The sequence below is a fragment of the Pongo abelii genome, chromosome 3 (genome assembly GCF_028885655.2).
Source record: "Pongo abelii isolate AG06213 chromosome 3, NHGRI_mPonAbe1-v2.0_pri, whole genome shotgun sequence".
In the NCBI taxonomy this organism is placed as follows: domain Eukaryota; kingdom Metazoa; phylum Chordata; class Mammalia; order Primates; family Hominidae; genus Pongo; species Pongo abelii.
Genome location: NC_071988.2, coordinates 162,265,696 through 162,289,049, shown reverse-complemented (window position 1 = coordinate 162,289,049; position 23,354 = coordinate 162,265,696). Strand labels below are relative to the sequence as shown.

The window sequence follows — 23,354 nt, the reverse complement described above, 5'->3', positions numbered from 1 at the left end:
CAGCTGGAGATTAAAGAAGCATCAGTAGAAGTCAGTGGCCATTAATAGAAATATTTTTAAAATAAGTCGAGTAGTATTTTTGTAGCTCCCTCCCTAACCTTTCTCTTCCACTATTTGACCAAACCCTACAACAATAAGAAGTAACAGCTGGGCACAGTGGCTCACGCCTGTAATCCCAGCACTTTCAGTGGCTGAGATAAGCAGATCACTTGAGGTCAGGAGTTCCAGACCAACTTGGCCAATGTAGTGAAACGCTGTCTCTAATAAAAATACAAAAATTAGCCAGGCATGGTGGGTTGGCCTGTGGTCCCAGCTACTTGGGAGGCTGAGGCAGGAGAATCGCTTGAACCCAGGAGGTGGAGGTTGCAGTGAGCCAAGATCACACTACTGCACTCCAGCCTGGGCAACAGAGTGAGACTCTGTCACAAAAAAAAAAAAAAAAAAAAAGAAGTAAGGACACACCTGTCTTTCTCCTGTCTTTAGTTTGTTTTAAAACAATTGCTTAAAATTAGTAATTACCAGGATAGTTAGTAACACTCATCACAATGAAGCAAATCATGCCCAGCGTAAAGCAAAGATGTGGCCAGGCTCTCTTTTTCCTTCTTCAGTGAAGGCAGAAAACTAAAGAAAGCCTTGCCACTCAGGGATAGGGGCTGTGTCTATATCCTGCTCAGAATCACTCTCAGTGTCTGCTCTAAAAGCTGATGACAACCAATTTAAATCAAGTTCAAGTCCCCTTCAGCCTTAGAAGAAATAGCTCCTCAAGTAATTGAAAGAGCCCAGAATTCCTTGCAACTCATTCTTTATTATAGAATTATGAGTTCTGGAGTTTGTAGATTTTCTTTTTGTACTACATGAAACAAATTACAAGAAAGTATCCTGTAGCTTTCATTTTGGGAGAAAATAGATATAGTCCTCAGAGGTATTCTGAATCCATTCTTGTCACTCACAGAAGTTTCTTCACAGGAGATCTCCATGACTCTTTACGTTTCAAGGTATTAATTTCACTTGAAGCATTGTTTGTCCCATCCGAAGAGTTTTATGTTAAAATACATTATTTTATTTATTTATTTAGAGACAGGATCTCGCTTTGTCACCAAGGCTGGAGTGCAGTGGCACAGTCATGGCTCACTGCAGCCTCAACCTCCTGGGCTCAAGTGATTCTCTCGCCTCAGCCTCTCAAATAGCTGGGACTACAGGCACAGAACCATGCCTTGCTAATCTTATTTCTTGTAGAGATGAGGTCTCATTATATTGCCTAGGCTGGTCTCAAACTCCTGGGCTCAAGTGACCCTCCCACCCTGGCCTTCCAAAATGTTGAGATCACAAGTGTGAGCCACTGCGCTGGCCTAAAATACAGTTTAATAGAGTTTTTCCTAACAAGCACCATTGGCCGCAACTGAAGTCAGCATTTTAACATTTTCACGTGACAGTCAGTTCTAGCTTTGATGTAAAAGTCCTAAAGTGTACTCTTAGCATCACTTTCCAGAAAAAAAACAAAAACAAAAACAAAAACAAAAACAAAAACAAAAACCCACTGCCGTGCTGCAAGGGACCATTGACAGAAATGGTGATTACAGTGCTTGTCCCTACAGGTCTGTCGGCAAGATAAAATAAGAAAATCTGAGAGAAGTTGCCTGGCATGGTGTCAGTACTCTTGGCATACCAGCAAAAATATGTAGCAAAACTCAGGGCCCATCCCAGCCTGCTTCTCCCAAAAACCTCTAAATGGAATAATCTTTAGTTCTGTGTCAAATTCCTATTTTTCTTCCTCCTTCTTTATACAGTATCTTAAGGGAAATACTACAAAATGTCGCAGAAGGTGCTGGTTGGATATCTAAAGTTCAAAAAGGAAGAGAACTACACGAGCTGGAGATTCAGGAAGCATCAGTAGAAGTCAATGGCCATTAATAAAAACATTTTTTATTAAAATATTGAATCTGAATAGAAAGCTCCTGTACTTCATTTCTTAAATCCCTTGAGGGTAGTAACTGCATCTTCTCCATTGATATAGCCCCTGCCAAACACAGTGCCTGAAGGCAGGTCCACAGACATTGGCTGAATAAACGAGTGCTCTGCTCCCAGTCCGTACTTTCTCTGTGTCATAAAAAAGCTGACATGTCTGTGCTGCATTTGAGGATGACACTGGATTTCCACAGTGCCTTTTCACCTCAGAGCTTATATTACTTCCTATCAAGTTATCTCTCTGCCCCTCATCGCATCCCAGCGAGAAAGCAGAAAATCCTGGAAAGTCATTTTCCTTACTTCTTCACGCTTACAGAACATTAGGCACACCTGGAACATCACTCAGAGGGACACTGACATCACCTCATCACAACATACGTCTCTGACAACTGTCAGGAGATATTCCAAGTAAATGAAAAGACACCGTGAATGCCACTTAGGGGTTCTACACAGGGAACTATTAGTGACAAAAGCCTATTTATTCTCTTTGAGATGGTATGCTGGTGACCTCTAGTGGCAAAATTGGTTCAAAATCAGCTTCTATTTCCCACAAAATTTCTTTCTTTATTAATTCATACTTTAATTTTATCCTTTAGTAACATTCTCTACTTGTGGAATGTTCTTAATTATGCACAATGATTTGTGTCTGTTCACATCCAAGTAGTACAATTTTGGCATTTCACAAAATCACAGAACTTTTGAGCTGAAAGAGTTCTCAAGGGATCTATCAGTCTTATTTCATTATACATGGAAAATGAGACCCAGAGGAGTCAAGTGGCTTGCCCGAAGCCTCACCACAGGGGGGCGACAAAAAGTCTTCTGACTCTAGTACACTGCCTGCCTGGTAGTAGATCCCAAGCAACTGAAGAGAAAATGGGATCTTGTTTAGAGTTCCATGCGAGGAAGAGCATGGATACTGTCCTATCCCTCACTATTGTGTCCTGGGTGTGCGAGGAGCCTTTAATTCACAGGTCTTCAGAGAGAGTACAAAGCATCTGAAGGACCATCCCTGAGGAGCCTCACCCACATCTACATGGGCATCTTTAGATCCCACGTCTCCAGCCTGAATCTGACGTCATATTGGATGAGACTTCTGGGGCGTCTTGAGAGAGTAAATGTATTTTGCATTTGGAAGGATGTAAATTTAGAAGGATATAAATAATCTGTGTCCAGAGGACCAGCTATGGTGATTTTTTAAATGGTCACAAATCCCTTGACATGCCCTCACAGACATCCTCTCCTACATTCCTTCCCCTTGAAGCTGAACAGGCTTGGGACTGCTTCCACCCAGAGAGTGTAATGGAAGTGACGCTGTGTGACTTCTAAGGATCAGTCATAAAAAGTACACACAACCTTCCTTGTTGGTCTTAGAACACTTACTCTAGGAAAAACTAGCCACCAAGAAGAAATACAATTCCCCCCAAACCACTGTACTGAAGAGACCATATGTAGGTGCTCGAAATGACAGCTCCAGTTCAGCTCCCAGCCAGCAGCCAGCTTCCACCATGGCTGTGTGAGTGAGCCACCTTGGATACACAGTCTGTTTAACTTCAGATGACCGCAGCCCCCACCCACAACTGACTGTAGCTGCAGGAGAGACCCCTAAGGGAGAACTGCTCAACTAAGCCCTTCCTGAATCACTCAGCCACAAAACAGTGAGCAAAATGAAATACTGTCGCTCTACAACACTAACTTGTGGGTAAATTGTTACACAGCAATAATATACAGAACAAATAGTTTCTTAAAGCCATTTCTCTCATTCTGTAACAAACACTGAATGAAAATGCAAAATAACATACATGTTAAGTCCTGGTGGAATTGCAGTTAATCTGTTCAACTTTCATAAATCAAAGAGTTCTTGGTCCAAATGAATAGGTATTCTAGGTGACAGAAATATAAGTTCTTCCTCTTTCTTGAAATGGTGATTCCATTTAATAGAATGGTGATTAAAATGGAATGGTGATTCTATTTTAAGAAGGCTAAGTAAATTTTATGCAGTTTTCCAAAGGGAATTTTCTATTTCAGAATCCTAGCCTTTCTCAACCAGGTTTCCCCAAATGAACCACAGAACACAGAAAAGGATTTGAGTGACTACTTTCTGAATTCTCCCAAGGGTGTTTTATAACTAGTACCTTTCTAGATGCAAGGAAAGAATTTAATTCATTGCATACAATGAACACCTTAGCAAGGCTTAGTTCCCTCTCAGAACCCAGACTGAGAAGGCTGGGAGGCACTATAGGCTAACTCAGCCATGCAGTAGCATTATCAACAGGAAACTGAAGTTTAGAGAGGTTAAATAATTTGCCCAGTGTTACCACAGCTAGCTGAGTGAGGGTTTGATTGCAGGGACTTCAACTCTAGAGCTTGGAAACCTAGTCATTACTCAGCGTTCCTAAGAAAAATACTCCATAAATGGGTAATAAACAAGGGAAATGTTAGCTCTTAGCAGCAATGTTTGTATGTGAACAGGTAATGGACTTAGCAGCAATGATTAACTATCTGGTAATGCAAATTACAAGTGCGTAAACTCAAAGTTATCTGAGCCAAAGACTTCTTTTTCCTTTTACTTAAAATAATAAAGGTAAGACTTTTTAAAAAAGTATTCAACTCAGGTGTTGCTTTATCTCCAAACCTATAAGCCATAAATACAACAGGGAGTGTGAATCAGGGGAAGGACAGAGGAGCGGAGTGCAAAGGTCAGGCCCTGAGACCAGGGCGAGAAAGCAAAGGGATTAGGAGTGCATAGGCGTGAGAGAGAGAAAAAGGAAGGGAAGGAAGACAGAACACAGCAATGGAAAGGAGACACACGCCACAGAAAGCACTCAAGAGAGGATCAGAGGAAAGATTACAACAAAGGACACAGTGGATAAAACATTTGTTGAGGGAATGAGGAAAAGGGGAGAAAAAGAGAAGGTGTGGGGTATAACGAATTAAAGATGCTACTATTCGTCATTCTTTATTAGAATAATGAAAATAATACCAACTACGATGGGTTAGGAAAAGTAGTATAGTGAGATGGCAAAGGCAGCTCTGATCTGTCTCACCATTTTGACAAAGTGGCATATCTGATATGTAGAATTTAAGGTCATAATCCTAATGTGAGTCCTGGCTTTGAGATCCAAGTGAAAATACTAATGTTTGGTTTATAAACACCTTATCTCCTTAGGGAAATTAAGGTTAACAACTTCAGGAGCCCAGCCACATGGCAATAGAAACATGCATTGTCTACACCCACTTCCATCCAGTGGCATTCACTGCAGGAGGTGCCAGGCTGAGAGTCAAATCAGATACACTGAACTGGCAGCTGGGTATGTAATGGGTGAATGGATAAAGGAATATTCCACTTTTCCTCATTGATTGCCCTTCCTTATCTCTACTGGCGAAAAATTTGAAGACAAATTTACTGGAGAAGAAATGAAGTGAATATAAGTGTAAATTTGAATAATTCAAGGCAGTAGGAATAGAATCTCTGTAAACCTGATTACCATATATAAAAGATTTTAAGGCTGGGTGCAGTGGCTCACACCCGTAATCCCAGCACTTTGGGAGGCTGAGGCAGGTGGACCACTTGAGGTCAGGAGCTCGAGACCAGCCTGGCCAACACGGTGAAACCCTGTCTCTACTAAAAAAAAAATACAAAAATTAGCCAGGTTTGGAGGCAGGCTCCTGTAGTCTCAGCTACTCCGGAGGCTGAGGCAGGAAAATCGCTTGAACCTGGGAGGCGAAGGTTGCAGTGAGCCGAGATTGCACCACTGCCTCCAGCTTGGGCAACAGAGCGAGACCCTGTCTCTAAATAAATAAATAAATAAATAAATAAATAAAAGATTTTAAGGTATTATGTATCTCTTTTATCCTTCTCTAAAGATATACTGAGGATTATAACTCACTTAATAAATTGGGAAAAAGTAAATCTATTCTGATATAAATAAATAAATAGTTTGACGTGAAATGAAATATTTATATAGTCTCAAAATATCTCTCTCTAAAATACTTGCTAATTACTGAAGGAAAAATGAGTCAGACACCACCCGTAATCAAGAGCTCAAAGTTAACCTCACTGGTAAAGGGAAAATAGAAATTATATACCACCTGACAGTATGCAATGAGAAGAACACAGTATCATTCTGCTATATTCTTGCCAAACTTATTGATCATGAGGAAACATCAGAAAAGACAAACTGAGAACCATTTTACACAATGACTGCTCTATAATCTTTTAAAGTTATGAAAGTCAAGTAAAGATGGAGGAAGTGTTCCAGATTGAAGGAGATGAAAGTGACATGACAGCTACATGCAACATATGATTTTAAAATGATACTTTTTGTAAAGAGTATTATCAAGACAACTGGTGAAGCTTCAGTGGGCTTTGAACATTGGGTGAGAGTGATGTAGGGATGCCATTTTCCTGATGTTATTGGTTGTATTGTGGTTACGAAGGAGAAAGTCTTTGTTTGTAAAAAATACACACTAATGTATCCAGGAGTGATAGAGCATAGGCAACTTTCAAATAACTTAGGAACAAAACAGAATCTTCTTTACGTTACTTGAAAATTTTCTATAGTTTGAGATTATTTCAAAATAAGGGATAAAATGCAAAAGACATGACTGTGCTGAAGGGTGGCATTTACAATTTGTGCCATGTCTCCTTTACTCTCCACCCTCCATGCCTTGAATATCCTGTAGCTAAATTTGCCACTTTCTACATTTTATTTTTCCTAAACAACTTTTCGCATGCATCACCATAGTGGTGTTGTGATAGATGTCCATAATCCAACACTGATATTTTCACATGCTTCTGAAAATTATCACCCACGTTAGGAATAATACCTTAGTTCTATATATTGGAAAAACTCTAGTATTAATCTCATTTTTTATGAAAAAAATTGCATAAATATAACATGAAAATCTAATAACCTATAATCCCTTCACACTAATACATACATTTTTCCAAGTTCCCTTCCCATTCTAGTCTATATATAAAAATTACTTTTGCATGGTTGTAATCGCAACATAGATACAATTTTATATTGTATCTTTCATGTCTGAGCATATTCCAATATTGGTAGAGAGCCTCTGGGCTTTTCTTGCCCTCTGATTCTATGATTACATTTTTGAAACAATGACCTCATAACTAGGGACCATATTTCATTATTCAATACCTGCAATGCAGGCACCTTATTTCTTCTACCTAGTCAGTACAATGCAGAAATGCAGTCTATCTAGTAATTTCAATGCTGATGCATTGTCATTTGACAGAGGCTTTGAAGTCACCTAGACCTGGGCTTGAATCCCAGCTCTGCATTGTTCAATATACTAAACCTTTCCGAGCCCAGTTTTCAATCTGAAAAACAGGGATAATATCAATAGCATGATATTTGTGTGGATTGAGATAATGCATATAAATTTCTTAGCACAGTGCCTGGCATATAGTAAGTTTTTAATGAATGCTTATTATTATTCACCTAAGAGACTGTATTAGTCAGGGTATCATTGTTCTATAACATTGTTTTATATATATATGTGTATATATATATGTGTGTATATATATATATATATGATGTATAGGCTGAGAAGCTGGGCCAGTCTCACCTTCTTACATTTTTTTGCCTGCTTTATATTCGCTGGCAGCTGATTAGATTGTGACCACCAGATTAAGGGTGGGTCTGGTTTCCCAGCCCACTGACTCAAATATTAATCTCCTTTGGCAACATCCTCACAGACACACCCAGGATCAATATTTAGCATCCTTCAATCCAACCAAGTTGACAGTATTAACCATCACAGAGACACATGACTAGTCAGTAAAGTGTGGGGTTATCCAAATATTTGAGACTCTTAGTTTTATTTGTGATGAGTGACGACGGGTTGCCTTTTAGATAGAAATAAGTATCCAAATAGTTAACTAGGATTTCCAAAGAAACCAGCTGATTTTCTAATTGTCACCAGAATTGAGAATCTACAGGAAAACGAGAATGACATTTGATTAATCATTTTTTCCAACTCCTGCATTAATCTTCCTCCCTCAAAAAGGTTTAAAAAAAAAAACCCTTAAGGATATAATCATTAGAACATGCAGTTTGCTTTTTAAAAATAATCAATTAGTTATGAATTTGTCTAATTCCTTTCACAGTCAAATGATTACACGTTACCTAAAAAGCATAAATGTCCCGACCTACAAAATGGACAAATAGAGGAGTTACTGTTTGTGTTGGTAAAAAATATCCTGAAAAAAACAAACAAACAAAAAAAAGTTCTTTGAGAAATTCCTTGAAATATAGGCTCTCCCAGGGCAATTGTATGTTGACGATCACTAAATATTTCACAGAGAGACACTGGCTGAGAAATGTAGCGGTTAGGGGTCAACAGTCACTGTAAACTGAAGAGCCTCTCAAATTATAACATTTTATTACAGAAATTCCATTTTTACAGTATGGCAAAGGGCTCAAAGCAGAAGGGACAGGAATCCACTGTGTCAGATGAGAAACACTGTAACAGCACAAAGCTCAAGTCATTTAAAATTCCAAAGTAAAAAAGAATGATAAGAAACATTGTTAAAAAAAAAAAATCTTCTAAACATTTTTATAAAGGAAGTTAACCTCCTAACCACAAATGAAGATGAAAGCAAAATACTCACATAGAGGAACAAACAATAGTAGAGCCTTTTGTCTGCTAAGAAAAGGTAGTAAAGATTTTCAAGAGGGATAAGAAAAGAAGAATGTGTTTTAAAATACAAGCTTTTCAAACAACTTTTACTAACGTCACACTACCAGCAATGAAAACCACGCATGTGCGCAGTCAAGTGCTCTGAGCCAAAGTCATTAAGCTGACAATGAAACGTGTATGGAGAAAGAAGGGAACAATGATTAAATGGGGAAGAAAGTGAGTAAGGGCTGAAAAGAGCCTGCTGTTGACTGTGTGCATCCCAAGAAGGCTGGTGGAGGGAAGACCCAGGTCACTGTAACAGAAAGGCGGCAAGAGAGGCTCACTGTTCTTCCAGACCATTCATGTGAGCTACCACTGAGTCTTTTATGTTCCCAATGTTGAGGACTGAAAATGAATACTAAGCTGTCACTGTGGCTCACGCCTGTAATCCCAGCACTTTGGGAGGCCGAGGCGGGTGGATCATGAGGTCAAGAGATCGAGACCATCCTGGCCAACATGGTGAAACCCTGTCTCTACTAAAAATACAAAAAAATTAGCCGGGCGTGGTGGTGTGCGCCCATAATCCCAGCTACTCAGGAGGATGAGGCAGTAGAATCGCTTGAACTCGGGAGGCAGAGGTTGCAGTGAGTCAAGATCATGCCACTGCACTCCAGCCTGGCGACAGAGTGAGACTCTGTCTCAAAAAAAATAAAATAAAATAAGAAAAGAAAATGAATACTAACACCTATCTAGGAAAGCAAAACACCTCTTTCTGGAACAGCTTTTACAATAACTTTGATTCTGTGATTGGTGGATGTATCGTTTCAGCAGTGTCACTTATAAAGCTTTTGGATCATTTTGAATGTTTATTTCCAGGCTCCTGGAGCCCAACAGAAGCTGATTCATCTGGTTTGTCCTGTTCTTTTGGGGCCCGTGTCCTCCTTCTCTCTGCACCCAGACTATCTTTGAAGGGCAAAAGAATCTTTAAGTTCTCTAAGGAAACCAGGCTTTGACGCTGAAATTCTGAACAAGTCAAGCAGGCAGGCAGCCTGTGAGGGAAAGTGTGGCCAAAGCTGATACCATCCAACTGGAGCCTTTGTGAAATGAAAGGCCCTGTGTCAGCCCCTCTTCAGGAATGCGGACTTGAGACAGGTCAGCATCTTATTAGCTCATGAGCTCAGGTAAATAAAATTCACCCCTGATTTTCAGGATCTCCTCCGGATTTCTCCCTGGAAAAAATTCACCATAACTATGAAGGATTTTGTACAAATTTAACATGAGAAAATTCTAATGCCCCCCTCCCTTTTTTTGTGGTTATTCTAATGACATAGAAAAAAACATATAGGCAACCAATGGATTTTTTTGTCTTTGAAAGGAAGAGTCAAAATATTACTACTTATCCTTTGCTGAGAAAATTGGAGAACACTCTCGATTACGGAAAACATTAGATACTGCACTAACATGCCATTTCTTAAGCTTGTTTACTGAAACTAGTTTTTGCTTTATGCTAGATCATTTGTTTCAGTTATGTGGATTTCTTCTGATTGAAGATTTCTCTGCAGAAAGAGCACTTACAATTTCTAGCAATACATTAGTGACCCTAGAGCCATACCACTCCCAGAAGCTGCTGAGAAGCAGAGTTAATCTCCTTTTTCTTATTGAATCTCTTATGCTAAGTCTCTAAGGCATTTTGCTGGGCCAGGGGAGGTATTCCTAATGCCACTGTCCATATTATCCTTAGCTTACAGCAACAGATATTTTACTCTGCCAATGGCATTATCCATACTTATATGGATCCCAAATGCCAATTAAGATTTGCTGAAACTTTTTGCCATTGCTGGTGCAATTAACATACTTGTTTGATTTCACTAAAAACAACATTTCCAACATACTAGAGATGATCTTTTTCGATAACCTTAAGGATATGGGAATAATCTTTTAAATTAGTATTCATAGCCAAATTCATTGGAGGGTGTAAAGAGAAATGACACTGGTGGCAGGGGGTTCTCTAGTCCTGACCAGAACATGCTCAGCCATCACTCACCACATCCTTGTGTACTTATTTAACCATGCCCCCACTCTGGAACTCTCATCTGCACAGTTGTCTCCCAAGATGCCCAGTGTAACCCAGCAAAGCTGGCAATAGCCGCTTGGCAGACACTTGGGAGCGTGGTGCTGGCTGCAAACACTGGCCCCATTCATATCAGAAAAGAAAGGCCTGCTCCCTTTTCACCGACAAGACTCCTGCTATGGCTCAGTGTTCTCTCAGCTGGGGAGCCACAAGTCTATTTCCTTCTTTAGCCCATATTATAATGGAGGATGAGATGAAAAGGAATACAGACCCTTGATACCTTTTACTTAGAGTGCTAACTAATGCAGGGCCTCGTGTCTGATCTTCTGCTTGGCTGAGGGGATGGCAGATGGCCTTCTGAAAGCTTTTCAAACCCGGGCTGCTTTCAGCAGGGCATGAGGGGGTATTGTTACATTTTCCATATAGTGGTAGGAAGCATCACTGAATAAAAGCACACAACAATTGTGCCACTTCTCTAGGAAGCATATTACAACCTTACAATGAGGGCTAATTGGCCGACACCAAAAGCAGACGCAGACGCAGCTTTGAATATTATTCAGGAGAGGTTTTAGAGAGCAGAGTCAGGACGGAGGCTGAGGCATAAAGGAGAGGAGCGACGGGAAGGACATCGACGGGGAGGCGGCGAGGGCCGGCATGAAGAGGGAAAAGAGTGGCTTCATTATATTCATCAGAAAAGAATCGTGCTCTTGTATAAAGAGTTCCTTCATATCCACCTCCCCTTTCTTATCAGGAGGATGTCAACAGGCAGTCCCAGTTTGCAGTGCCATGTCCGCAGGACACTGTCGTTACCATGAGAACTGATGTGGCCAAATCTCAGAGCCTTCTTTTTTTTTTTTTTTTTTTTTTTTTTTTTAAGACAAAGTCTCGCTCTTGTCGCCCAGTCTGGAGTGCAATGGCATGATCTTGGCTCACTGCAACCTCCACCTCCCAGGTTTAAGCGATTCCCCTGCCTCAGCCTCCTGGGTAGCTGGAATTACAGGCACCTGGCACCACGCTCAGCTAATTCTTTTTTTTTTTTTTTTTTTAGTAGAGATGGGGTTTCTCCATGTTGGCCAGGCTGGTCTTGAACTCCTGATCTCAGGCGATCTGCGGGCCTCAGCCTCCCAAAGTCCTGGGATTACAGGTGTGAGCCACCGTGCCTGGCCCAGATCCCAGAGCCTTTTAGGAAACTTTTATGTGAGCTCCTTGAAGTGGGCAGCAGAGGAAGGAAAATGTACTGAGTACTCACTTTATGCCAGGCTAGTTCAAGACACCACCTTTATTATTTCGTTTAATCTTCAAAACAATTCTGAGACTTATTCTTATGATCATTTTGCAGCTGAGGGAATGGAGGCTCAGGGATGGCAGATAGCTTGCACAAAGTCTAACAGATTCAAATCCAGGCATTTCTGACTTCAAAGTTCAAGCCCTTTCTGCCACACTCCCCTGTGCCAATTCTTCAAATAACCAGGTCCTGCCTACTACCTGGCATATGACAGTAGGTGCTCAATAAAAGTGTTCTGAAAACAGAACTAAACTTACCCAGAAGTGTGGATAGAAAGAAGAGACAATAGAAAAGAGACAATAGAAAAGAAGTGTCTAAAAAGTAGAGACAATTTAGGAAAACCAACCCTAGGAGTCAACTTTCAGCTAGGGGATGGCCTGCTTAAACTGGCACTTATCCCAACACACACAAATTCCATCGGAATTCTTTAATCAAAAGATGTTAAGCCATTCAACTTGTGCTGGATGCTGGGAATACAGATATTTGAAAACCCAGGCTGTGTTTTAGAAGCTCGCAGTCTGTTGAATAGTCTGTTCATATACTATGAAAAAAAATGCAGATAGAGATAAGTTAGGGGTTCTCAGAAAGGAGAAAGGAAATCTAACACAGCCTGGGAAGATCAGGGAAAGCTTCCTGGAGGTGGCATTGCCTGAATGGGGTCTGAACGGATGAGTAGGAATTGACCAGACAAAAAGAAAGGTGGGTAGTGTTATTCCAAAGTGAGAAGCAGCACAGCATCCAGAGGCATGAACTAGGCACTGTGTGGAGGGAACATTAAGTGTCTCCTACTGAGCTCAAATGGTGTGGCAGGAAATGACACTGAAAAGACAGGGACAGCCAGGAAAAGGGAGACCTTCAATGCTATGCTAAGTGACTCGGACTTCATCCTTCAGGGGCTGCGAGGCATTGATTGTTCTCTACAGGCAGAGGTAATGATGTGGCCACTGTGGAGGATAGATTTGAAGGGATAAAATTTGAAATAAGATAAACCACTGGGAGGCAGGTGCTGTGGTTTGTGTTGGGGATAACAAGGACGTGGTGAGGGAGGTGGTGGCAGGGATGGAGAAGGTCAGATTTATTTGAGAAACATTTCCAAGGTCAAGTCAACAAGAATTGGTGATTGATCAGATTGTGAGAAAGAAGGAATGACATATGGATTTCCAGCCTTTGTAACTGGGTGGATGGTGGGGCCATTAATTAAAATTATGAATATAGGAGTGAGAATAGATTGGGGGGAGAAGATAAGTTTATTTGACACCTGGGAGATATCTAGGCAAGCAATTGGATTATGAATCAGAAACTCAGAAGAGAGGTGAAGACAAGATTTGAGAACAGAAGTCTGAGAATAGTTTCCTCTGCAGTCACATCGGTCCTGCAGATGTGCTTTGTTTGGATCTCTATGCTATTGTTTTTAAAATTAGGATTAGGTGAAAAACATGGAAAAACCAGGAAATTGTACAAAAAATTGAAATATCCAGTGTCTCTTAAAGTTTCCACTTATTTGCATTTCTGTCCCTCCATGACAATAGTGAACCAGAAGCAGAAAGCAGCTCTGCCTTTTGAGCCGGGCACATGCTCTCCAGGGAGCCTCAACCCTCAACTCTCCTGGCTGGACCCAAGGCTCAGTGTTGGTTGTCATTCTATCATCACAATTGCTCTGTTGTTTTCTTACTGCAGAGTTAAGAGGAAAGTAAACTATGTTGTTTCCTTACTTCAGTCAAAAGTGGAAAATGCAAGAAAACAAATATCCCAATTTAAAAATGGATAATGAGCCTAAATAGATGTTTCTCAAAAGAAGACATACAAATGGCCAGTGGGTATATGAAAATGAGCTCAATACCACTAATCATCAGAGAAATGCAAATTAAAACCACCATGAGATACCATCTCCCAACTGTTAGGATGGCTATTATCAAAAAGATGAAAGATAACAAGAGTTGACCAGGATGTGGAGAAAAGGGAATCTTTGCACACTGTTAGTGGGAATGTACATTAGTACAGCTACTATAGAAGAGTGTGGAGGTTCCTCAAAACATTAAAACTAGAACTACCATATGATCCAGCACTGCCACTACTGGTAATATCCAAAGGACTTGAAATCAGAATATTGAAAATATATCTGCATGCTGGTATTCATTGCATCATAATTCACAATAGCCAAGATATGGAAACAACCTAAATGCCTGTCGACAGATGAATAAAGAAAATGTGATGTGTGTGTGTGTATATATATGTACATATACACACATATAGATACATACATATGGATATACACACACACACACACATATACATACATATAGTGGAAGAATTCAGCCTTAAAAAAGAAGGAAATCTTGCCATTTGTAACAACATGGATGAACCTGGAAGACATTATGTTAGCCAGGCATGGAAAGACAAATACTATGTGACCTCACTTCTATGTGGAATCTAAAAAAGTGGAACTCATAGAAGCAGACAGTACAATGATGATTATCAGAGGTTGGAAGGTGAGGATATTGCAGAGATGTTGGCCAAAGGATACAAAATTTCAATTTGACAAGATGAATAAATTTAAGAGATCTTTTGTACATCACGGCAACTATAGTTAAAAACAATATATTGTATACTTAAATATTTCAAAGAGAGTAGATTTTAAGTGTTCTCACCACTAAAAAAATAGCTATGTGAGGTAAATTATATGTTCATTAGCTTGATTTAGCCATTCCATTACATATATGTATATGTATATGTAGCCATTCCACTACATTATATATATAATGTACACCATAAACCATAAACATATACAATTTTTATTTGTATTTAGTAAATAAGAAAAAAAAGCAGAAAATGAAATCTAGTCCAAGAGGACTGTGTCTCCTAAGGAAAATGGTGAGAAATGAAGAATGTTCCCATAAATTTAACATGCAAACAAAGCATGTCCTTGAAAGAATTAACCTTGAGATGCCATTGTGAAATAAACCATAGTAAGAGCAATGTCTGGTATATGTAAAAGATGCGTGATGAAAAACTTGATAAACTAAAAACAGAATTGAAATGTCAATAGCTTGTTTTAGAAAAGTAGTGAAAAAAATTATGATATACCATTGCCTCTTTCCCACATACACATTGCCTGGCCCTGAAGGTGTTTGAATTTGCGATTTCTGTTTTGGAGTCGCTGGGATATAGCAACGGGCAGTGAGAATGGAACTAGGAGTAGATAGGATCATCCAGAGCGTGTGTCCAGAGAGAGAACAGTAGCCAAGGACAGAGTCTTGGGGAAATGCTGGAGGACACAGGTTCCCAAAAGAGCCTGAGATGAAAGATGAAAGAGGCTGAAGAGGAACCTGAGCCATGCGGTGGCATCAAAGCCAGGGGAGCAGAAGCATAGGAAGCAGAGATCAATGCCGTCTAATGTCTTTTGTCCTGCACTGTATGGCTCCCATCTCTAAGGTCCCAGAAGTGGGGCCAGTTCAGCTACAGTACAGTTGAGACCAGAGATTCCTAAACTATCTTGGTTTATGGTGCCCTTAGTGTCTCAGTAATTTTTTCACAGTGCTCCAAAGCCAAGATAAACACCAAACAGTTCCATATATTAAGTGTTTAGATCCAAGCATCTTATTAACATTGTTATGTCCAAAAAACCTAGTAGCCATTAAAAAAAATTACTGTACCTAAATTGAAAGAAAATATATTTTTATTTCATTCTTAAAGGAACACACTTACTTATGGGATGTGTGCACCTGTTGGGCACTGCATAACTTCTCCAGCCTTCTCAAACTGCCACCCTCATTATCTGTTCTACAATTGACTTTCATGCAGAGCTTGCTTTTTATCACAGCAATTGCAGAAAACCCAGGATTGAAAGAGATGATGTCATTGAAAGATACATAGTTCAATCTAGTGTGAAACAATGAATGACCACCAGCCAGTAGTCCTTTCAGTGTCTGAGAGAGGTTGAGATGCCCTCATGGAACCCCTGTGAGTTTGCTGCAGTGCCCTGGAGCATCTTGGCACACAGTTTGGGAGCCATGTGGTTAGACAGCATGGACAGGTCTGGAATCCTATCATTTGTAATGTTTCTTTGGGGACATTTGTTCTGAAATCCATACAACTCACGTACAAGTAAATTTATGAAGCACAACTGGTTTGTGACTTGAGTAACTACTGGCATTGCCCGTTCTCACTGCTCCATACTACCAGGAAGTAGAATTACTTAAATAAATAAAATTCAAACTAAATGAAAGTTTGACTAATGCCTTCAATCTTTTCCTCAAACAAACTTTCTCAAGAGTTAGTAAAAACTTCCTTCTCCTTTCTCTCACCTTCCTCTGAATAAGAAAAGAAGCAGTATAAGGGGGAGGCGATGGGGATAAAAGGAGACTGATAGGTCTGACCAGTCACACAGGAATCAGTGCCAGGGACTCGAGGCCTTTCTATTCAGAATTAGAAACGAGTAGTCCTTGTGTAAGAGCCTCTGTATCCAGCAGCTTCCAATACCGCACTCAGCTGGCATCCAGTAGCCGATGTCTTTCTGGACAATCACCAAGGCCAACCCATTAGGGCCTATAATCCTTACAGTTTTTAGAGTTCACTAAAAGGTGCAAGGCTTTCTCTGGTATCCAGCTCCAACAATCTACCAAAAAGCCCAGCATGAACAAACACCGCCACCACCACTCAATATCCATGCAGAAACTGTAAGATGAGAAGGGTGCTCAGATGGAATGCCCACAACCATAGGAGACTTGGATTGGGACTTCGGCTCTATCACTTCCTGGAGAGGCCTTGAGCAAGTTACTAAAAAAATATGAGCTACAGTTTTATCATCTGTAATGTAGGACCATAATATCATGATGATGTTGTAAAGATTAAATAAGATGTTAAAAGGACGTAGAATTGTATCTGGAATCCAGTAAATGTATTGAAACTATTGCATTTAATATTGACTCTATGAATTTATTGAACATAGGAGTTTGAGAAATGCTTCCTTTCTAGGTAGTCTGGCTCTGCCTCTAATTGGCTCTGTGCTCTTGGGCAAGGCACTTAGACTCTCTGGGCCTCCCTTACATATATATATGTATATGTACACATGTATGTGTATACATATGTATGCATATATGTATGTTATAAAAAGAAAAGTAAGAAATTGAACGAAACTTTCTTTTAATATAAGCATACCTTTTTAATGCTTTGCTTTTGCAAGGATTCCACAATTTGAATGAATGATGTCTGCTAAACAAGCTCCATTTTTTTTATAATAATTTGTTTTCCTATTTTTAGTTATCAAAGCCCAAGAACGTTTTATTAACAAGGATGAACCAGTGTTACCATGTCAAATGAATAAAATTGTCTCCAAAAGCCGAAGAAACATGGTGTTTTTGTTAACTGGCACATTTTCATCACAAATATATGAACAATTTCCATTTACCATTTTGAAATATGGAAACAGCAGAAATTAATACTAGTTCCTGAGTCCACCACTGGTTATTATGCTGCACCAGCTCCAAAGGCCTTTTGTGCACTGAGATTTTGTGACTCAGTCTAACAAAGGAGAAGGAGGCAGCATTTGGGAGCAAGGAGACGTTAGTCCTCTCGTGTGGTTGCCGGCGCTCTCACTACCAACCAGAGAGCGTTGCTCACTCTTTCCTGGTCCTTCAGCGCCCATGCCCACACGCCCAGGCTCCATTAGCAAGCGGCTCCTATGCAGCTCCTCTCAAAACCAGTGCCAACAATGGACTGGACACCTGAACTTAAATTCCCTGCCCTCTTGCTCTTTCCTCCACTGGAAGTGTGAAAGTGGCAGAAGATGAGACATGGAGGGGAGATTTCAAGGGGTGTGATGAGGTGCGTCAGATAGTCGCTGTAGAAAGGCCTGGTACCACCAACAGTCCCCACTTTCAGGCTCAGCCCATGCAGAAAAAATTCTGGGCTGAGTCACATTCTAAGCAAGCAAGCTTTCTATACGAACTGCATCCTCCCACAGCATATAGGGCTCCCCATGCGCATGCTCATCTCGCCTCCCGAAGCTAAGAAACATGGGTTTCCCCTGTCTTTGTTTCCTTCACTGCCTTCTGCAGCTGTCTGCTTTCTAAAACACCCTGGTGGGAGCATGTTAAGGACAGTGGTATCCCATTTCTTCAACAGCCCAGTACCTCGTACCTTTCCTCCCCTTATAAAGACTGAAAATACCCCTCTTTGATTTCCAAAAACCCCAGCATGTTTATGCAGTGCCAGGAGGGAAGCTTAGGTCTGGCTGGTGGTTTGTGTTAATTGTCTGGCTGCACTTTAGAAAGACGCTTTTTGAATCTAAGCATTTAGGGAGAAAGTGGAGAAGCGTGGCAGTATGAAAGAGCAATTGATGTTAAATATTCATGCTCTTGCTCTCTGTTAATCAAAATTAGTAACCCCCATTGCTTAGCTGCAGTCTTGCTGGCTTCATACTATGATTGTGCTAAAGGAACTTGGATAGAAAACAACAACCACCACACACACACACCCCCCCCCCCCCACCCACACACACACACCCAAGGACTTGGGTGCTTATAGGTTTGACGTGTTTCCAGTTAACATTGTGCAATTCAGCACTGTCTATTTTTTCCAAGATGTTGAATGAACCATGGTTATCCTTTCCATCAGCATTTTAGAACTGCTCTCCCACTTGGTTCCTTCTCTCATGTTGAATTCAGCAAACTTTAGCCTTAAAAATCAGACATTTTCTGCAATAATCCTTAAAGCTAATTGTAGCATAGTCTAGTTCATTTTTCAGGAATGATACAATTATTTTACAAGATAGAAAATAAACTGACTATAATTGAACAAAATATGGTGATATTATAGGTTGTTTTCATAGCAACTTTGAGGTCATGTTTCCTGAACTTTTAAGAAATAAATATTTTATGTTTTTATTTATTTTAAAAAGTACATGTTATATAATGACAGGAACTTTAAAATTATCACTTAATTTAAAAGAAAAAAGAAAAACAGCTCTTAATTAAAACCTGTTTTTGTAACTATATTTTTCAAGTTTTCTACAATGAGTATGATTTATCATTATACTGAAAACAATAAAAGTTATATTTTTTAAAAACTGAGCTGTTGTTGAATTGTATGTTTGAGAATTTATCCATTTCTTCCTTACCTATGTCATCTGCAAGAGAAATGTTGGTGAATGTGCTGTCTTCCTCCTCCTCTTTCCTGGACCCGTCCATCTTGTTCAATTTTCAGACCTGTTAGTAAGAAAAATGAGGGCAGAGAAAAGCAGCAGTTGTCCCATGTGACCGCCCTTGTTAAATCATTAATCAGTGAACGTCCAAGCAGGTGCTACCTGATCCTTGCACTAGCCACTCTCTTCCTGCTTTCCACCTGAGAAGTTCTTATCTGAGTGTTGTATTCTTAACCGGAAGTGGTAGGAGATCCAAGTTAAAGACTTACAACCCTTGACCGGAGGCTGCTGTGGTGGCACGGCTACTGTACCCTGGCTAGATGCCAAACCCTGCCTTCAAGTTTCCTTAGGCTGAATTGCACAAGGAAATTGCCCAAAAAGCGTAAGGATAAGGTTGGGGGAAGAAATTGACTTTATATGATTAACATATCTTTTGGATATCCACGGTAAACTTCTCAAGGATTTATCAATGACCAGAGCATGACCTGGGGGTAAGGCACAACCCCTCAGAGCCTCAATGTTCTATCTGTAATATAAGGATAAGTCTGTTGTGAGGATTAAATGGAAACTGCCTGGTACATGTATGAAGAAATAAGATTCTCTATATGGCATATATGAAGAAATAAGATTCTCTATATATTGAGCTCATCAATACTCTCTCATATTACTGTTCAGACACCTCATCCTGTAAAAGTTTATTGAAACAACAGAGTCTCCCTTTTCTGTTTCTGGAGTTGAGCCCAAAAGGAGAGATGTTGGCTTTACTAGCCCTTAGGCAGGGACCCTTTGTTTGAGGAGGAAGTATTTCTTTACAGCTATTTATCCAGGTGCCCTAGTTCACATTTGTATACAGACACAAAGCAAAACTATTTTAGAATTTCAAATAATCACTCCTTTGGGGAAAAAAATAGCCAAATTTGATGAAGCATTTTAAGCAGATATTAAAATTGTTACTACGTGCTACATTCTGCACTAAGTGCTTTGATACATATAATTTTTTTTTATTCAAGCGAGTTCATTGTTACTATATCAAGCGGAATGGATGTGAGCTGTTGGAAATCCTGAATGTTAAAAATTAAATTCACTAGAATAGAATTCCCCCAATTTTTCAATTATATTCTGCAAATATTGAGTGCCTATTCTATACAAGCTGAGCACTTTGGAAGTTCAAAATAAAAGGTTTATTTATTTGCTATTAATAAGCTTATAAAAGTGTTCAAAAACAAGAATCCTGGAGGTTTACAGAAGGGAAAAAAATATATGCAGCTGACAGGACCCTGAAAGGCTTAGAGAAGGGGACATTTGAGATGCACGATCAATGAAAAGTGGGATTCAACAGGCAAAATTGGTCAGGTAGTGAGTGCTTTCTCAGTGAAGGAGTATGGGCAAAAGCTCAGAGACAGGAAGGCATTGGGTACATGCAGAAACCAAGAGTATGGATACAGGTAAATAAGAGGTGGGAGATATGGTGGAAAATAGGATGTCATATCTAAGAGTGGTTTGAATGCCACATTGTGTTAGTTCAAGTCCTCTAAGAATCAGACACCAAGATGGGATTAAAAGGATGAGATAAAATAGGGAGGGAGGCAGAAAGGTTAGAGGGACATTAGCCCATGATGCAAGTCTGACAAAGTGAAGTGAAGACAAAGTGGAATGGAAGGTCCAGCTTGATCATCAGAATAAAGAAATTTTGACAAGGATGTCAAAGAATACTTGAGCCAAAGTTGACCGTAAGAGGAGTCCCACGTCTCCCAGAAATGGCCTCCCTTAGTTTTCACACAGCACTTAGTTACTGGCTAGGAGCAGCTGGCAGAAAGTGAGACCTCCGTGCAAATGTAGTTATGGATTTCAGAGCATAGTAGCTGAGGTCCTTGATTAGTTACACTCCCTGTAGTTGGAGGTCTACAGGGCACAGGCTCATGGCAACCACATGAGATGATTTTTCTAGCAACTCTATATATAATCATGGACCAGTATTTTAGGAAGCATAAAAATTCCTCTCTTGGCTGATCCATTTTCTGTCAGTCCTAGAAATAATGGCACACACTTTTAAAATGCCTACTATGTGCTAGGCAACAGTCCTATGGGTAGGCCCTAATATTATTCCCATTTTAAAGATGAGGGAGCTGAGGCATGTAGAGAGTTTAAAAAGTGACAAAATGTCATGCAGCTAAGCAAGTGGTGGAGCTAAGATTGGACTTCCTGCCCTCTGGCTGTAGGGTCTGTGCTCTTAACCATTGTTATTATCTACTCATAATAAAATTATCAAGTGAGGGAGGGGATGCAAGAGAAGAGTTAATTGACTTAATAAAAGAATTTATAAACCAAAGGGTGTATTTGGTTTAATGCATATACTTGGTTTTATTTTTATTATTTACAACCAACTTTATGTTTTGTTAGGATTGACTAAGCACTTGATTCTTTGCCTTCTTTCTGATATTCTTCAAGGATATTTCTTATGAAATGTCTATCCTAATGGATGGGGGAATGAAAAGAAAGAAAACTCGGCTGGGCTCACACCTGTAATCCCAGCACTTTGGGAGGCTGAGGCGGATGGATCACAAGGTCAGGAGTTCGAGACCAGCCTGGCCAGCATGGTGAAACCCTGTCTCTACTAAAAAAAAAATACAAAAAATTAGCCAGGCATAGTGGCGCACGCCTGTAATCCCAGCTACTCGGGAGGCTAAGGCAGGAGAATTGCTTGAACCTGGGAGGTGGAGGTTGCAGTGAGCTGAGATCTCGCCACTGCACTCCAGCCTGAGCAACAGAGCGAGACTATCCATCTAAAAAAAAAAAAAAAAAAAAAGTTAGTCAGCATTGCTATCATCCCCATATTCACTGAGCAAAAGTTATAATGGAAAAGAGTCTTACTTTTAACTGAGGTAGAGAATTATCTGTGGATTTAAACTATCCATGGTGAATATTTTCCCTTTTGTTTTCTTCTATTAGTTGTATAGTTTTAGCTCCTATACTTAGGCTATTGATTTCTTTTGCATTAATTTTTATATATGGAGTGAGAGGTAGGGATGCACCTTCATTCTTTTACATTTGGATATCCAGTTGCCCAAAATCTATTTGTTGAAGAAAATTTGTATTTTTACCACATTTTATTTTCTTTTTTTTTTTTAATTATACTTTAAGTTTTAGGGTACATGTGCACCACGTGCAGGTTTGTTACATATATATACAACATGTATATAACATGTGCCATGTTGGTGTGTTGAACCCATTAACTCGTCATTTAACATTAGTTATATCTTCTAATGCTATCCCTCCCCCCTCCCCCCCACCCCACAACAGGCCCCGGTGTGTGATGTTCCCCTTCCTGTGTCCATGTGTTCTCATTGTTCAATTCCCACCTATGAGTGAGAACATGCGGTGTTTGGTTTTTTGTCCTTGCGATAGTTTGCTGAGAATGATGGTTTCCAGCTTCACCCATGTCCCTACAAAGGACATGAACTCATCATTTTTTATGGCTGCCTAGTATTCCATGGTGTATATGTGCCACATTTTCTTAATCCAGTCTATCATTGTTGGACTTTTGGGTTGGTTCCAAGCCTTTGCCATTGTGAATAGTGCTGCAATAAACATACGTGTGCATGTGTCTTTATAGCAGCATGATTTATAATCCTTTGGGTATATACCCAGTAATGGGATGGCTGGGTCAAATGGTATTTCTAGTTCTAGATCCCTGAGGAATCGCCACACTGTTTCCCACAATGGATGAACTAGTTTACAGTCCCACCAACAGTGTAAAATTGTTCCTATTTCTCCACATCCTCTCCAGCATCTGTTGTTTCCTGACTTTTGAATGATCGCCATTCTAACTGGTGTGAGATGGTATCTCATTGTGGTTTTCATTTGCATTTCTCTGATGGCCAGTGATGATGAGCATTTTTTCATGTGTCCTTTGGCTGCATAAATGTCTTCTTTCAAGAAGTGTCTGTTCATATTCTTTGCCCACTTGTTGATGGTTTTTTTTTTTCTTGTAAATTTGTTTGAGTTCATTGTAGATTCTGGATATTAGCCCTTTGTCAGATGAGTAGATTGCGAAAATTTTCTCCCATTCTGTAGGTTGCCTGTTCACTCTGATGGTAGTTTCTTTTGCTGTGCAGAAGCTCTTTAGTTTAATTAGATCCCATTTGTCAATTTTGGCTTTTGTTGCCATTGCTTTTGGTATTTTAGTCATGAAGTCCTTGCCCATGCCTATGTGTATTGCCTAGGTTTTCTTCTAGGGTTTTTATGGTTTC

At 39.9% G+C, this 23,354-nt stretch overlaps 1 protein-coding gene across 10 annotated transcripts in view; it reads left to right on the top strand.

Moving 5' to 3' along the window:
• Positions 1–23,354, top strand: part of LOC134761304 (uncharacterized) — a 100,730-nt gene that overhangs the window by 22,456 nt on the left and 54,920 nt on the right. For 4 of the 10 annotated variants that reach the window (XR_010139794.1, XR_010139790.1, XR_010139787.1 and 1 more), the window contains one exon: positions 1,788–1,948. The exons of 3 other annotated variants lie outside the window; for them this stretch is intronic. The gene's annotated coding sequence lies outside the window, so the exon portion shown is untranslated. Of the gene's footprint in view, positions 1–1,787; positions 1,949–23,354 lie in introns of those variants that run through there. 3 more of the 10 variants (XR_010139792.1, XR_010139788.1, XR_010139793.1) reach the window with 1 other exon arrangement.